General features: G+C 36.9%; 1 pseudogene; it reads left to right on the top strand.

The window, feature by feature from the left end:
- The window catches only part of LOC107569734 (guanine nucleotide-binding protein subunit beta-like protein 1), a 28,623-nt pseudogene extending 11,340 nt beyond the window's left edge, over nt 1-17,283 (top strand).

Genomic DNA, 17,283 nt, shown 5'->3' with positions numbered 1-17,283 from the left:
TTAAAAAACTAACAAATATGACAGAAACACACAGAATTGCTAAATGTAAACTAAAATGACAATGAATACTGAAAAAATAGATGCTAATTGAATATGTTAATAAATACTTTAATACTAAAATAATACTGCAGTCGATTTTGGATATTTAATTATTTACATTATTTTGCTCTGTTTTTTTTATTGTAGTACACTCACATTTAATATTTAATACATGAAGAATTTATTGACACTGTTTAATAACTTACTTTTTTTTTTTTTTCAAACTTAACTTTAATTTTTACTGATTGATTGATTGTTCACAGAATAGTTTAGAATTAATCATTCATCAACCCTAACATAGAAAATAGTTAGGAACTTATCTCTAATGGTCATTTTTAGAATAAGTTCTTCCTTATTTAACATGCACTTTAAATATTCAAATTGCCACATTAAAGCAATAATTTGTTGTTGATTTTGTGTACTTAAAAAATAAAAAAAAAGTGGAATTTAACCGCTTTAATCGTACTGCATTGTGAATTTAAAAACAAATTGATAATGGGGTCAGCTTCATCCAAGTTGTCTACATACAATTCTGTCTATGTCACGTTTTCAGCTGACCAAAAAAAACCTGCTTTAGCCTGATTATTGTATAACGTACTGAGTGAGATTGAACGAGGCCTGGTGTTGGTGAGAAGGAAATGTTCCTGTACAGATATCCATCAAACTCCGCTCATCTCCACCAGCTCTCCGTAAGCTTTTCAGAGCTTCATTACAGCCCTGTAAACAGTTTTCGCTTTCATCAGCGTGTTGCATGTTCTAGTAACCCTGACGCACATCCGTCGGCTCGTCACACGACTCGACCTAGAGGAGGTCCTCTCTCCTGATCTTCCTTTGAAGGCCTCTGGAGATGCTGTGCCGGGATCAGTTCTGCGGTTTCTCTGGTGCATGACGACTTGTTGCCATCCAGTGGAACGCTGCTGTTCTGTTGTGGCTTGAGTCTGGAGCATCCATCTGATGATGAATCTTTCCCTGAAGCCCGAGTCCTAATCCGGCTAAAGCGCCCTCTTGTAGACCAGCCATGGAGGATATAATGAATTAGGTGTCTACCCAGGGTTCCGTGACCCTTGACCTGTGACATCATCAATCAGGGAGCACCTACACTTAACTGAAGTGCAGGGGCCAGAGGGCAACAGACGGTAATGCTTAACAACTGTCTATGAGGCTTGGGGATTGATTTCCAGTTGTTTTATTTTTTATTTCACCGTAATACGCTCCAAGGTGATGTGTTTACGTGGCGTTCACGATTCGAGGGAAATTTTAAGCGTACCAGGAAAAAGAAATATACCGTGCGAAGAGAGGACGGCCTTTAAAAAAAGTGAGTACCAACTTTTTGGGCCTTACACATATGGAAAGATTGGTCCTTGTTTATCATTGAACATACACTATCATTAAAAAATTGGGGTCAGTAAGATTTTTGAATGATTTTTGACGTTATGCACACCAAGGATGCATTTGTTTGATCAAAAATACAGGCAAAACAGTGTTTCTTTTTAATTTTTAAAATGTATTTTTATATTATAAAAATAAATTATAAAATTAAAACCATAAAAAAATTCATTACTTGAAATAAAATGTAAAAAAAGTGCGAAGGCAACATATCTCATTTTAATTTTGTATAACTTGATGTATCATCTAAAAAATTTATAAAACTAAAACTAAATCTAAAACTAAAATAACTAAAACTGTAATAAAAAATAATAAGAACTTTAATATTGTCTCAGGGATATTAAAATATCAAAGCTGTATGTTCAGAATCATTACTCCAGTCTTCAGTGTCACATGATCCTTGCAGAAATCATTTAATATGCTGCTTTGCTGCTGAAGAAACATTTCTGATTATTATCAATGTTGTGCTGCTCAATATTATTGTGGAAAATCTGGCAATTTCTTTTTTCAGGATTCTTTGAAAGTTCAAAGGAACCGCATTCATAAAGCATAACATTATAAAGGTCTTAACTTTCAGTTTTCAGTAAATGTAATGCATCCTCGCTGTCTAAAAGTATCATGTTTGTTTGTTTTTAGGAGTAAACCTACTGACCCTAAACATTTGAATGGTTGTGTGTCAATGCTACTCGTTTGTAATAAGTAATAAAAAAAAAAACAATAAATGTGCGCTATATAAAAAGCATTTTTTATTGTAGTTGATATTTGCATGCAAAAAAGTCAACACTGTTGATCTTCTGTGTGTGTGTGTGTGTGTGTGTGTGTCTGTGTGTGTGTGTGTGTGTGTGTCTGTGTGTGTGTGTGTCTGTCTGTGTGTGAGTGTGTGTGAGTGCGAGTGCGTGTGCGTGTGCGCGCGCGCGCGTGTGTCTGTGTGTGTGTGTGTGTGTGTGTGTGTGTTTGTGTGTGAGAAAGTCTACCATTTAATTTACATCAAAAGTGTTTGACTTGCCATCGGTTCAACAGTGAAACAGTGAAGAAGACTTCAAGACTTCTGCTGCTATGTGCATTCTGAAACAACATGGAAAATTAGAGTCATGCTTTTTAGTTCTGAGAGGTTGTGATTTATTGATTAAGGAGATCATGTTTTATTCACGGGAAGAAGAGGGAGAGCATGAGTGAGTATATGGCATGTGTGCGTTCTGGAGGAGGATGTTTGCTAGTGGGAAATGATATGGCTATATAGAGACATGGTGCTAAAAGAACATGTGTTAGTTGTCAAGGTCTGTTTGCATCAGCTGATAAAAACCTAAATGCAGTACTCTACCACTTGTCTCCATATACCTCAAAATGGATGCATCTGTTAGTTTGTATAAATGCATACATTTTAATACATCATCTCCTGGAAGTCATCACACCATTACATATATTGGGCAAAATATGTGTGTGTGTGTGTGTGTGTGTGTGTCTGTGTGTGTGTGTGTGTCTGTGTGTGTGTGTGTGTGTGTGTGTGTGTGTGTGTGTGTGTGTGTGTGTGTGAGTGTGTGTGTGTGTGTGTGAGTGTGAGTGTGTCTGTCTGTGTGTGAGTGTGAGTGTGTGTGAGTGTGAGTGCGAGAGTGAGTGCGTGTGCGTGCGCGTCTGTCTGTCTGTGTGTGTCTGTCTGTCTGTGTGTGAGTGTGAGTGTGAGTGTGTGTGAGTGAGTGCGAGAGTGGGTGCGTGTGCGCCCGCGTCTGTCTGTCTGTCTGTGTGTGTGTGTCTGTGTGTGAGTGTGTGTGTGTGTGTGTGTGTGTGTGTTTGTTTGTTTGTTTTTGTGTGTCTGTATGTGTGTGAGTGTGAGTGTGAGTGTGTGTCTGTGTGAGTGTGAGTGTGAGTGTGAGTGTGAGTGTGTGTGTGTGTGTGTGTGTGTGTGTGTGTGTGTGTGTGTGTTGTGTATCTGAGAAGGAGAGGGCTGAGAAAGCAGGGGATGACACCTATGTTGTAAATCTTGTTGTGTAGACAGCACGCCTGCAGCTCTGTTCTGAGTTATGAGACTTTAGGCTTTTATCAGCTCTCTCATTCTGCTTTTATCCGCTAAACTGATTTATGAGACAACCTACTGCATGTAGCTCAAGCGCTTCTCCTTGCAGATAATGAGCGGGGAACCTCGGAGGTGCTGTAAATCTGAGTAAACAAACAAGCACACACACCTGAGCTGTCTCTTTTTTATGAGGTTAAGTGAGAAAAGGTCACAGAAGGTAAACAGAGAGTCAGAGGTCACACTGATTGTGGCAGTATAAAATGACCGCAGGCTCTGGATTAAGGACTATAGTGACGTGGTAAAGCAGTTATGAGTGTTATATGCAAATATGGGACTATTCTGTTTTGTGGTTTGCAGATGTTTGTCTACTGATCTATTCATTCTATTCTATTCTATTCTATTCTATTCTATTCTATTCTATTCTATTCTATTCTATTCATATGTATCCATTCACTCTGCAGCTGTAGTGAAGGGCTGAGTGATATATCCCAAAAATTAAATTAAAATATTTGATGTTCATATAATGTGTGTGTGTGTATATATATATATATATATATATATATATATATATATATATGTATATATGTGTGTGTGTGTGTGTGTGTAATCGTTATGCATTTGTTCTAAAATGAAGATTTATTTTTTTATTATTTTATATGTGAATATATATAAATGCCTCATTCATTCATATATATATTTAATATTTCAAAAAACAATAGTATCAGTATATCTGCCAGCGCTGCTGTTCTGAAGTCTACAGTGACGTGTGCTGTGATTGGCTGAAGGCAGCATCAGATGATTAATGCTGCGGTTCATCAGATAACCTCTGATAAACACTGCTGCCATATGCTTCTGTTCTTTTCCTCTCTCTTCATTACCCTTCACTATTTCTACATTCCTGTTTTCCTTGGTCTTTCATCTGTTTGTTTGTCTCTCTGTAGGCGGATTCTGGTCCGGTTCTATGTGCCGGTTATGAGGACGGCTCTCTGGTGTTATGGGATGTTTCCCATCGCCGTGCATACAGCTGTCTGAAGGCACATCCTGAGCCCGTCATGTGTCTAGACATTGATGTATGCAAGCAGAAAGGCATCTCAGGGTCTTCAGAGAAGGTCCTCCAATCCTGGACACTTGACAACCAGCAAAACCTTCAGGTGAGATCTCATGTGAAAGTAACGACCACATTTTCATTACTGAAAGCTTTTTTAAATGTTTATTTTAATGTATTATCTAGCTTTTATTATTATCTAGCTAGTATTAATATTAACCAATACCCAAATATCAATTTATGCATTGTTTACGATTAGTGATCGACCGATATTGATATTTTATAACCGATACCGATACCGATTATTTGTGTGTTTTGTGTGCCCGATAACCGATATGCAGAACCGATATAAATAAATGACTGAGTGACGTAAATCCATACTTCACTTTGGTTTTTCCTCTTTTCAGTCATCTTAAAAAAAAGAAAAAATAAGTGTTGAAAATTACCAGTCTTTCATGTTAAATTTAATCTTCATTTTACAACAATAAAAAAAACATTTTATTTAAAGCATCAGCAGCAACACTAATATTAACAATAAGCAAAATAAATGTAGAAGGTCTAATGCTTTCAAATGGAGAAAATAAATAAAGGAAAGGAGTCATATCAACAAACTACAGTTTTAGTAGGTTTATAAGTTGTTTAATAGCTAAAGTGTGAAGAAAAATTCACTGGATAATGTTAATTCACTGAATAATATTCTCTGGAATATTGAAATATAACAAACAAAACATTGTATTTTATTGCATTTCTCAACTGGCATGTTATATCAGAATTACTAATAATGTTTTTGTCGTTCTAGATTATGAAATGCCTGCTGACAGCGCAGTTTATCTATGCATTTACACAGAACTATACTCAAACTGCGATCGCTCGCGGAGATAATAAATAATTCATTTCCATAGAGTTGTATCTATTTAGATATTTATTAGCAAAATAATGGTTATTTAGTAAATGTTAATACAATTTAGGGTGTTTTAAACAAGTGAATCTTGTTAAAGGTTACATGCGGTGGCCGTGCTGGAGCATTTCCTGAGCATCAACCGCATCAACCTGGTGAGTGAACAGCAATATGAAAGAGAGAGAAGTAAATTTAGCGTTTTCCAACATGCACTCATTCATGGCTGTATTATTTAATTAATGCAAAGTTAAGTCTTTATTGGGAGAGGACTGGACGGATTATTTTAGCCTACGTGACTCCACCTTCATGAGACGATGAGCATATAGACAACAGAGAGCGAATTAAATTCAGCACTTTTATTTCCAACATGCGCAAATTCATGGCTGCATATTATTTAATTCACGCAAAATTACGTCTTTATTGGGACAGGACTTGACGGATTATTTTACGTGACTCCGTGAGTTCATCTCTATTTCTTCGAGCCCAGCTGCATAAACTGCATATCGGGCATTTATGTAATACATCTAATTTGTGCATTAATGGCTGTTATGTTAAATAAAGTTTACTAACTACAGTAGATCAAGTACCCGTGCACGCCGTTGTTGTTGTCTCCTCTCCTCTCAGACGCCGTGGTGCAATGGCGATCCTGTGCGCAATTCTCAAAACATCCACAAGATGGTGGCGTTTATCGGTGAATCCGATATTACAAAACCGATATCCGATTATTGTAAAATGCTTAAATATCGGGAAAAAATATTGGGAAATCGATATATCGGTCGATCTCTATTTACGATGCAGTTACGATACAGCCTTTCTCCAATCTTGCCGGTAGTAAATTATAGGGCTGCGTGATGAAATTGAAGTAAAACGGAAATTGCAGTATTACTTACTGCAATTATCAAATTACGCAAGCTGTGATTTTATTAAATAAATGTATAAAACGGAGAGTTCCGGTCCTTGATTCTGATTGGCTGAGCCACGTTCGACGCTGTTGTAAGTTACTCTACAAAGTAACACACACCTTTGTTTACTTCTGTGTGTTGCTCGGCAGCTACTTTGTAGCAACCACAACTGATTCTGAGGAGCTACATTGTTTGGTGGAAGAATACTGTGTTTATTAATATCATTACACTTTATTTGCTCTGTTTTATTTTGTGAAACCTAACTACGTATATGGAATAACCGTTTTATAAAAGCAGTAAGCCCCGTGAAGCCGTTGTTTACAGTGAATTTATAACAGCTAAGGGGGTTTTAGACACTCGTACCTAACAACGCCCATTAGCTGTTATAAATTCACTGTAAACCACGGCTTCACGGGGCTTATTGCTTTAACACACACTGCAATTTTTATCAGATAAATCACAGTTTGATTTTTTTTCTCTCCCCAAATCATGCAGCACTAAATGCATTGGTTTAATTGAACAGCAATAATTGCAAATTGCATTAAATTAGATTTTAAAAAGAAGCGTTACCATTGGGATACATTGAGATGCTCTCAAAGGTGAACTTGAGCCTTTAAGTCCATTCAGAAAGCCTCCTCAAACTTTGCTGCCTTCGATATGTTTGGCATTTATTATTTCAGTTGCATGTTTTTTTTTTCTGTTTTTTTTTTGTATGCAGGAAACAAGGGTGCCAGATGTTTGGTGTTAGCTATTTTTGACCCTAGTAATATTAGTCCTTAGAGATGTTTTAATTATTGTTCGTTGGTTATTGCTACGCTGCTATTACATGCTCGTTCTCTGTCGAATTAGTAACTGGTTGCTCAGTTCAGTTCTCTAAAAACAACTGGAAAATGTAAAAAAGGAAATTGGCATTTCATAACAGTGTTGAGGACTGCTTCGCAGCGGTGTGTACGTGGCCATGTAGACACCACCTGATACACTTGGAAAGTATTTGGCTAGACTATAAAGTTTCCTCAGGTCTGTTGGATAATAAATCAGTCTCTTTTACTTTAGATTGGCAACTCTCAGCTACACTGTGATGTCATACTGTAGTTCGAGGCCAGATTTTGCCTAAAACAATCAAATAAAATGCTTTTATTTTTATACAGCATTCTTAAAAACATGAGCACACACCAGAGCCATGCTTTATCTTGCATAACACTTTACTCATCTGAAAGGTAATGCCTCATTAGCATTTCAGGTCTTACAGATTCAATATTTCATAAGAGACGAGAAATCTGTGTGAAAAGGCTCTGATATACAACACTCCAGTCCTGTGCACGGATTGTTATTCTTTCCAGCGCCTTTTCCACATGAATGGATGAATTCGAAATATTCCCAAACCTTCCTCCCTATTTTGTCTAGCATGCAAAATGTAGCTGCAGTAATAAGTGTTTATTCACAAAATAGGAGCTGTATCGACGGTTCGGTTTATTTTGCATGTCAAAAAAATAAGAAATTGATTTAAAATGGCATTCTTGGCGGAAACTGCCTACAAAAAAAAAGAGCAGCTTGGAAAAGGAGTCAGCGGGGGCTTTTAAATGACCCTGAAGTGCATATCTGCCGCTTGACGAACGACCCACGAGAGGTAATAGAAACATCAAAACCTCGCAGGCTGCTAACCAAACAAAAAACACATCTGCAATAAAAGGAACAGTAGTTCACACAGCGGGAGGCTCTACGAAAGGCTGAGGAGAGATGAAGCAACATGGCCCAGGTCTGCACCGTCTGAGCTTCACCTGCTGCTGTGCAGAACGCTAGCAGTACTCTCTCAGCACCGCTATCTTTTATTTATTTATTGTTTAGTTTGTTTTAAGTTGTTTTAGTCATGCACTACCAGCCAAGTTTTTGAACAGTAAGATTGTTCATGTTTTTTGAAGAGAGGTCTCTTCTGTTCACCAAGCCTGCATTTATTTGATCCAAAGTACAGCAAAAATTCTGAAATATTTTTACTATTTAAAATAACTGTTTTCTATTTGAATATATTTTAAAATGTAATTTCTTCCTGTTATTTCAAAGCTGAATTTTTAGCGTCATTACTCCAGTCACATGATCCTTCAGAAATCATTCTAATATTTAAAAAACTTTTATTATTATGATGTTGAAAACAGCTGAGTGGAATTTTTTTCAGGTTTCTTTGATGAATAGAAAATTCAGAAGAACAGCATTGATCTGAAATATGTATTTATTTATCTGAATTTAAAGCATCCTTGCTAAATAAAAGTATTAATTTCTATAATTTCTTTCCCCAAAAATTAAATAATTAATTAATTATACTGACTCCAAGCTTTTGAATGGTGTAGTGTATAATGTTACAAAAGCTTTTTATTTCAATTAAATGCTAATGGGATCTTTCTATTCATCAAAGAATCCTGAAAGAAAAAAAAATTACTCAATTGTTTTAAATATCGATAATAATAATAATCAGAAATGTTTCTCGAGCAGCAGATCAGCATATTATACTGATTTCTGAAGATCATGTGACACTGAAGACTGGAGGAATGATGCTGAAAATACAGCTGCGCATCACAGAAATAAATTACATTCAATAGTAAAAATATTTCACAATATTACTGCTTTTGCTGTATTTTGGATCAAATAAATGCAGTCTTGGTTAGCAGAAGAGAATTCTTTAAAAAAAAAACATAAAAAATCTGACTGGTTGTGTACTTTGTATTTTTAGGAAAATATTTGCATTTAGTCCATTTTGTCATGTTAAATTGTAGATTTACTTTGACTTAAAATGGTATCTAATTTTAGTTGATGAGAGGAAATTAAACTAAACCAGATATTCACAAATTTTTGTGTTAAGGATATATTAATGCTTAAAGGCGATTGTTCACCAAAAAAATAACTTACAACTCATCAATTACTCACCGTCATGTCGTTCCAAACAGGTATGTAAACTATTAGGTGAACTATCCCTTTAACAAAAACATATAACAAACTGTATTTATCTTTTTATTCTGTAGATATGCGTTAAATATCACAAAAGTAACAGCAAATAAGTTTATAATGTTACAAAATATGTCTATTTGAAATATATGCTGTTCTTTTGAACTTTCTATTTGTAAAAGTATTGTATTTACAAAAAAAAATATTAAGCAGCACAACAATTTTGAATTTTTATAATTAGAAGAAATATTCTTGTGCAGCATATTAGAATGATTTCTGACGGATCACGTGACACTGAAGACTGGAGTAATGATGCTGAAAATGCTCCAGTTTTGCCATAACAGGAATACAATTTATTTAAAAATATATTAAAATAGAAAAGAGTTTGAAATATTAAACTTTTTACACATTTTTCATCAAATAAATGCTGCCTTGGTGAGCATAAGAGACTAATTTCAAAAACATTGTGCATATCATTTAAACAATAACCTTCCTTTTATGTTTTATTTCTTCCAAAACATTTTTAGTACATTATTGATGTCTTGTATTGTGTTATTTGTCACACGTTATTTCTTGCAACAGTAAAAATTTAAATTATTGCCTTGATGTGCATTGTTTGTCTCAGTCTCGTTGTCATTATGAAATGGAAAAAATCTTTAACTATTTTTGATTAACACTTATCTTTTGACATTTTGCTGAAAAACCGTCAGTAGTTTTGTAAGCTTGTGAAAAGCAAGCGGCTCTTATCAAGCACATATTTTGACAGATGTGGACGGACAAGATTTTAGAGGGTGAGGCAGAGATGGTTGTCGTATGTGTGTAAAGATTAGTCTAAATCAAGCATGGCTGTCTTTGCATGCTGCTGGAGACGTGCTGACAGCTCTCACAGATGCATCTCCACATCTCTTCACTTTTAGTCCCTACATTCCTACCGCCCTTCTCAATTAAACAGCCCTCCCTCCTACTATCCACCAGACTCTGTGCTTCAGGTATCCAGCATCTGTCAGCACCCGACTGGAGGGATCAGGCTGCTCTGTCACGCTTTGTACATTCCTTCGCTGTCATCAATAATATTAGGCATTGATTTCAATTTTTCAATGCTGTTGTGCATGCAAAGCGATAGCAAAAATATTTTTTTTATCTTGGTGCAATGCTCAAAATCCAGAATTGCAGGGTTGAAAAAATGCGTAATACTAAAATTTCTGAAAACGCGGTTGCCGGAAAATGCAAGCACACCCCTCAACTGTACTGGACTGTCAGGCTCAAGTGTACAAGTGATGATAACTGGTTTCAGTGATCAGTGTGAGGTCAGAAGAGCCTGCCAAGTCCATGCCGGAGAGAGCAACATATCAAGTTTTGAACATCCCATTAGTTGCTGCCAAAAATCCATGGCACTTAGCTTTTTAATTGGCAACCAACTTGTCGCACACTTGTCTCAATGCATCGCTTTCAAAAAAAATGATCTGTGACTTTATTAGACGTTAGCATCACCTTGGTTCCGTGGCTGGATTTTTCCATTGACCTGAATAGTAAAAAAAGATAACAGGCTCTGTGACCAACAGAAGTTTATAGTTCTGTTTTGTTCCTCAAGATAATCTTTACAATTGAACACAACGTTTTGAAGCCTAAATGCAATCGCTAGAAGTAAAAAGCTAAACATCAACGCAACTGCCATTGAGCTTCCGACAACTTTCAATCTTTTTTTGTTAAATCTACAAGTTTGAACGTTTCGGTTGGAATGGAGCGCGATTATAAACACCATGAGACTGAAAGCGGATTAGAGAGTTAATGAGTTTTCCTGCTCAGCGTGATGACGTTTATTGACGTTTATTCAGCCACCTGTTCGCAACAGACTTTTCAAGACACGTGAAAGCTTAAAACAGCACAATTTGGGTGATGTTTTTGGTCACACTTTATTTTAAGGTCCAATTCTCGCTATTAAGAAACCATTAACTATTACTTTAGCCTCAATAAACTCCTAATTTGCTGCTTATATAGTTAGTAAGGAACATTACAAGTCAAACGTTTTTGAACAGGAAGATTTTTCATGTTTTTTAAAAAAGTCTCTTCTGCTCACCAAGCATGCATTTATTTGATCCAAAGTCCAGCAAAAACAGTAAAATTTTGAAATATGTTTACTATTTAAAATAACTGTTTTCTATTTGAATGTTTTAAAATGTAATTTTTTTCTGTGGTTTTTAAAGCTGAATTTTTCGCATCGTTACTCCAGACTCATGATCCTTCAGAAATCATTCTGATATTCTGATTTGCTGCTCAAAAAACATTTATTATTATTATGATGTTGAAAACAGCGGAGTAGAATTCTTTCAGGTTGCTTTGATGAATAGAAAGTTCAGAAGAACAGCATTTATCTGAAATAGAAATCTTTTGTAGCACACATCAAAGAATCCTGAAAAAAATTTACTCAACGGTTTTAAATATTGACAATAATCATACCATTTTTTTCTTGAACAGCAAATCAGCATAGAATGATTTCTGAAGGATCATGTGACACTGAAGACTGGAGTAATGATGAATATCTCAAGTTTAAGAATATCTTGAGCTTGTAATAACCAAGTGCAAAAATACTTATTTTACCAACTTTTTTCCAATTTCAGGACTCTTTCAGTTGGCACTCCGTTAGCCTTTGTGTAGTATAACCAAGTAAACCTATTATCTTCCAGTCCACCGTTGGGCCTAAGGCGAGTTTTGAGGTTTGTTTTCGTTTAATCGCCGACAGGACAAGCATATGTGTGTACGTTGCATGCACAGATGACCGTTTGCTATTTGTCCCCCATCAGGAATCAATAGTCCAATGGAGAAATGAAGGATAGTTCATAAAGACTGACCTCTTTGATGTCTGCGAGTTCATTGCAAAGCATGTGGACTCATGGAGAATGGATTCCATAAATGAAAGCTAATAATCATTCTCAAACTCTAAAGGCTGTGTTTGAAATTAATGCTTCCATATTGCATTTAAAACGAGATCGAATATGGGATAGACACCATTTAAATGAAGCATTTGTGTGGAAAAGCAATAGCCAGATGTGCTACTTTAGCAAGACTTTTGGATTAAACACAGCCCGTAATGTTTAATCTCTAAACTTCTGTGTTAAAACACCCTGAAAGAGTGAAAACTGTTGGGAAATTCAGTTCATATGATTATTTTTCCCAAAAAACAAATGTGTGTCAATCTGTAAATCAGGCTTTTCTAATGGTTCTTTCTCAATACAGGCCTCGCAGCTCGCTTTATAAACACCCATTTACCTTTTTTATCGCTTTGCTGTGACCTCTTAATTAAATTAATGTATTTTCCTGACACAAACTATGGGAAGCATAACAAACACAGATAGACACATTAACCCATCATTATCAGCTCTGTAATATGGACCAGATGGGCGTTTAGTTCAGGCATACCAACCATTCATCTTTTCACTGTCTCTCTTGGCCGCAGCATGCAAACCAGTCTCTCCCCTTGCCTTTGTGGGAAAGTTTCTGCTCACAGGTGACATTATTACCATGCACCAGAATTTCGATGTGGACTATGATGCAAACTGATTTCAGATGCGAGCAAAAGCAATGCTAGTTTTTCCTCCTCTGTTAAAGAATAATGTTAGGGACGGTGTTCCCGGTGCATTCTTCTATCCGCTTGGGTCAGGAATACCTGACTGGCTTATATCTTCCACATGCAGGAGTGACTGGCTCTGATTTTCCAGGCAGAAACAGGAGCACGCCGACAAATTCTTCACTGTCTTCTCCCGCATGAGAGCCATTAGTCTCGCTGGACATGGCTTATGAAGTCAATTTTACGCTGTCCAATTCGATTCCATCTTTGGGACCAGATGCCTCCCGTGGAGACACACACACACACACACACACACACTGTTGTGGATGCGCTCTTCCCATAACAACGCGCTGAAACACGGCAACTAAACCCAAAGAATTCACAACGTTTTATTATAATAATGTTCTCATTAGAATGTTATATACATGACATTCCCAATCATAGTTATTAATGTTGTGCACTGCTGTTTGGGCTGCGTGTGCTGAGCTAAAGATGATCACCGGTAAACTGAAGCGCTCTTTTTAACTTAACCAAACGCATTCTATATGAGATAAATCAGATATACATCAAATAAACACAATATTACAATGTACAATTGCACAAAAGGCTGCAAACGAACAGCGCGCATCTGAAGTGTCTCTGAAGGAAATAATGCATTATTTATCGGCTTTAAGATATCGGCCAAATTTTCTTATCAGGCCGATACCGATAACAGAAAAAATGAGCCGATATGGGCCGATACCGATATGGTGGCCGATATATCGTGCATCCCTAATAAAAAGTATTGCTGAATCATTTTTTAACCAATTATTTGAACCATTTCATCTCTTCATACTTGAGCGGTTTGCTGTTATTTGGCAGCTGTTCACATGAGTGCAAATGCTTAAGTCCTGTGATGAATTATGAGCTCTCTCAGGCATACTGATGCATCTCTAAGTGCTTTTGAAGTTACAGGTGTCTTTAATTGCTCTTGAGATGACAGATTCTAATGTAGTACTTCATGTTAAAGAGCCAGGCTCCCCCAGTGAATACTATTTATTCTCAACGGTTTGTTCTGTTGCTTAGATATTTCTGTTGCAATGACATCTGTGGGTGCTGTTGATTAAACCCCTGAGTTTCTTTTCCATCTCCCATGCTATCCTGATTGCAGTAACTCTTCTAGTTGTGCAGTGCAGATGCCAATCTAGAAAGATTTTCGCTTCAATCTATCTGCAAAACACACGTTGTGCACACTTGCCCTTTCCAAAATATAGTGTTCTGGTAAACTTTGCCACAAATGATCATTTTTTACGGTGTTTTTCCTAAGGCATGGTTTGTTTGTGGTCTCTTTTCTTAAAGAAAATATCTTTCAGGATATTTTAAAAAGGAGAGAGGTTATTTTCATGTACGCTTGGCCTTTAAATGGATAGGATACTGTTACAGGAGCATGTCGGGCAATGTGCGCTGCAGGATTGTTATAGTTAACTAAAGCTAGAACTAAAACTAGTAAAACATTTTTGTTCATTGAAGCAAAGCTGAAATAAAATAAAAACCTTAAACTCATTCTATTTAGCATTTCTTATTTTCATTTTAAAATTTTCATTATTTTCATTTTATTCGAAGCAATGACTAACTGGCAATAAAAAAAAATTAAATATGTTGATATTAAACAAAAAGTAAACATGACTAAATCACATAACAACATTACTAAAAAAGTAACTGAAATTAAATTGAAAACTGAAAATATAAAAATAAATTCATAATATCAATAACATTTATAAAGGGCTATATATATATATTTAGTCATTTAGCAGACTCTTTTATCCAAAGCGATTTACAAATGAGATGTGTGTATATATATATATATATATATATATATATATATATATATATATATATATATATGTATATATTTTTTTACGGCTTTCTTCCATCATTCCTCTCTATTCCCTCTTTTTAAAAGACCCCCACAACTAAACCAGTTTGCATACACACATGCACGCACACACCTGTGCGCGCACACACACACACACACACACACACACACAGGAGGCAACATCCCTTATCTTGTCAGGCGGGCATGATGCCAGTGGCGGCTCCCCGCCTGTGCCATCAAATCAGTCCGGAGACACGGAGACACACACACACACACACACACACACACACACACACACACACACACACACACACACACACACACACACACACACACTGACTGTGCTTTTCTCCAGGAAATACCTCGAGAACGTCCTCAAAGGAGAGATAATGAGCTCTGGGTAATATGTTACATTGTTGCCTATTACTGAGATTTATCTGGTCTCCTGGCCACCGTAGATCACGGAGAGCAAGGGAAGGTAATCTTTAGCCAGCGTTTGCTTCCCTCGCGCTGTTGACCAGACTTTTCAATGCAAATGTAATTCACCAGAGACTGTTAAAACAACAAGGCCTTCACAAACAAAGCAGCCCTTGCTCCGTGACAAAGGTGACCCTAATGTCTAATGTTCCAATCCAAATAGCGTTATGCTCGTGATTTAATGTTTTACGGCCGATGATTGAGGCTCACGGATTTTCTCTGCCAGATTCAACAGCTATTTAGCCGTTCATTTGTGGCTCAATCATCAGATGAAGGTGGCTGGTGGGGAATCGTTCTCGCTCTATGGCCTGGTCTTTTTATGGATTTAAATTCGCTCTTGCTCAGGTCATTGAAACAACAAACTTATTTGTGTCTGGTAAATAGTTTACGCTAATCCTTTTTTAGCCGCCTGAGATGAGTAAGCGCGTATGGTGACAATTGACACAATTTGTTTATTTGTATTGCGCTTTTCACGATACAAATCGTTGCGAAGCAGCTTTACAGAAAATGTAAGGTTCTATTTTTTAAGTTTCTACATTATATTTAATAGTAAGTTGATGTTTGTATTGGCAGAAATGTACAGTAAAGTTCATGCAGTTAGTTAATGACATAATCTAGCAGATGGTGAACTATTAATTGCAATGATCATATGTGACCCGGGACCACAAAACCATTCTTAAGTGTCAATTTTTCGAAATGAAGTTCTTAGCAATGCATATTACTAATCAAAAATTAAGTTTTGATATATTTATGGTAGGAAATTTAGAAAATATCTTCATGGAACCTGATCTTTACTTAATATCCTAATGATTTTTGGCATAAATGAAAAATTTATAATTCTGACCCATACAATGTATTTTTGGCTATTTCGACAAATATACTCCAGCGACTAAACACTGCTTTTGTGCTCCAGGGTCACATATGTTGCGATTAAACTCGTGGCAAAATTAAACTTATAGCAAAACTTATAGTTTCGCATCTGATATTCAATTACGGCTTTGCATTCCGACGGCACCGTTTGTTAATTAAAGTCCTGCATTTGTCTATTGCGGCTCATTTGGGTTGATGTCTGACTTGTGTTTCCTTCCAGATGCACGACTCTGTTCAGATGAACAATCCTGGGGTCTCCCAGCTGTGTATTCGTGCCGATGGAAAGATCCTCGCTACCGCGGGATGGGACGACAACATCAGAGTGTTCGGCTGGAAGAATCTGAAGCCGCTGGCTGTTCTGCAACATCATACTGACATGGTGAATAGTGTGGCCTTCTCAGACCATCAGGACCCCCCACAGAGACGTTTGGCTGCGGGGTCCAAGGACCAGCGGATCAGTGTGTGGTCTATATATAGCGAAAGTTGAGTTTGAAAGACAGGGGCCCACTTTACCATTTCCTTCAAACTGATTGTCACAAATTACTCTAACTTTATTTTACACACTTCAACATGGTGCTAATATATTTTCTTTGAATGAAAGCACCTAAATTAGTGGCTGGCTGCCATTCGGAGGCGGAGCTACAACTCAGTCTCATTTAGAAAGGGGTTGCCATTACTTACGTGTCCAAACGAATGAGTTTGTATTGGTGAAATGCTTCAAAATCAACCAAAAAACAGCTAATATAAACACACTCCATCACAGAGTTTGGTTGCAGTTTGCCACAATGACAATGGCGTGTTTTATTGTCAAAGGCAGAGCTTAAACCGTCCGCTCCGATCTGATGTGCTTCAGTAGGTGTGTGTTTGCTCTTGAAGTCGCACCTGAGTGGCAAAGTAATCCAGCGCTGTTTTTCCAAATCTGCCTCTGAGTTTAAGACCTCTGGACTGACCTGCATACATCACGCAGGGTTAATCACAAGGGCTCGGCTCCGCAGACAGGCCTGTTTGTAAGAAAGATTCATTGAGCAGGATTCGTTTCGTTCTTCCCTTCAAGCACACGAGCTGATGAAGGCGGCTCTATTTTCAGCCTAAAGACAAGGCTGACCTCTGTGTTCGGATGTGGCTAAAAGACAAACTAGTTATTTTTGCATTTATTGCTCGGTGAATACAACGTGGCTCACTCACCAGAGTAGTTTCGTTCTACTTTTTTTCACATTAGGAATGCTGATATCTAATATCGTTTACACTATTTCTAGATAAGATTTGTTAGTAGGAATGGGAACCAAGAACCAATTCTTATT

The sequence above is a fragment of the Sinocyclocheilus grahami genome, unplaced genomic scaffold (genome assembly GCF_001515645.1).
Source record: "Sinocyclocheilus grahami isolate Dianchi unplaced genomic scaffold, SAMN03320097.WGS_v1.1 scaffold1376.1, whole genome shotgun sequence".
NCBI lineage: Eukaryota > Metazoa > Chordata > Actinopteri > Cypriniformes > Cyprinidae > Sinocyclocheilus > Sinocyclocheilus grahami.
This window is presented reverse-complemented; position numbering and strand designations above follow the sequence as displayed.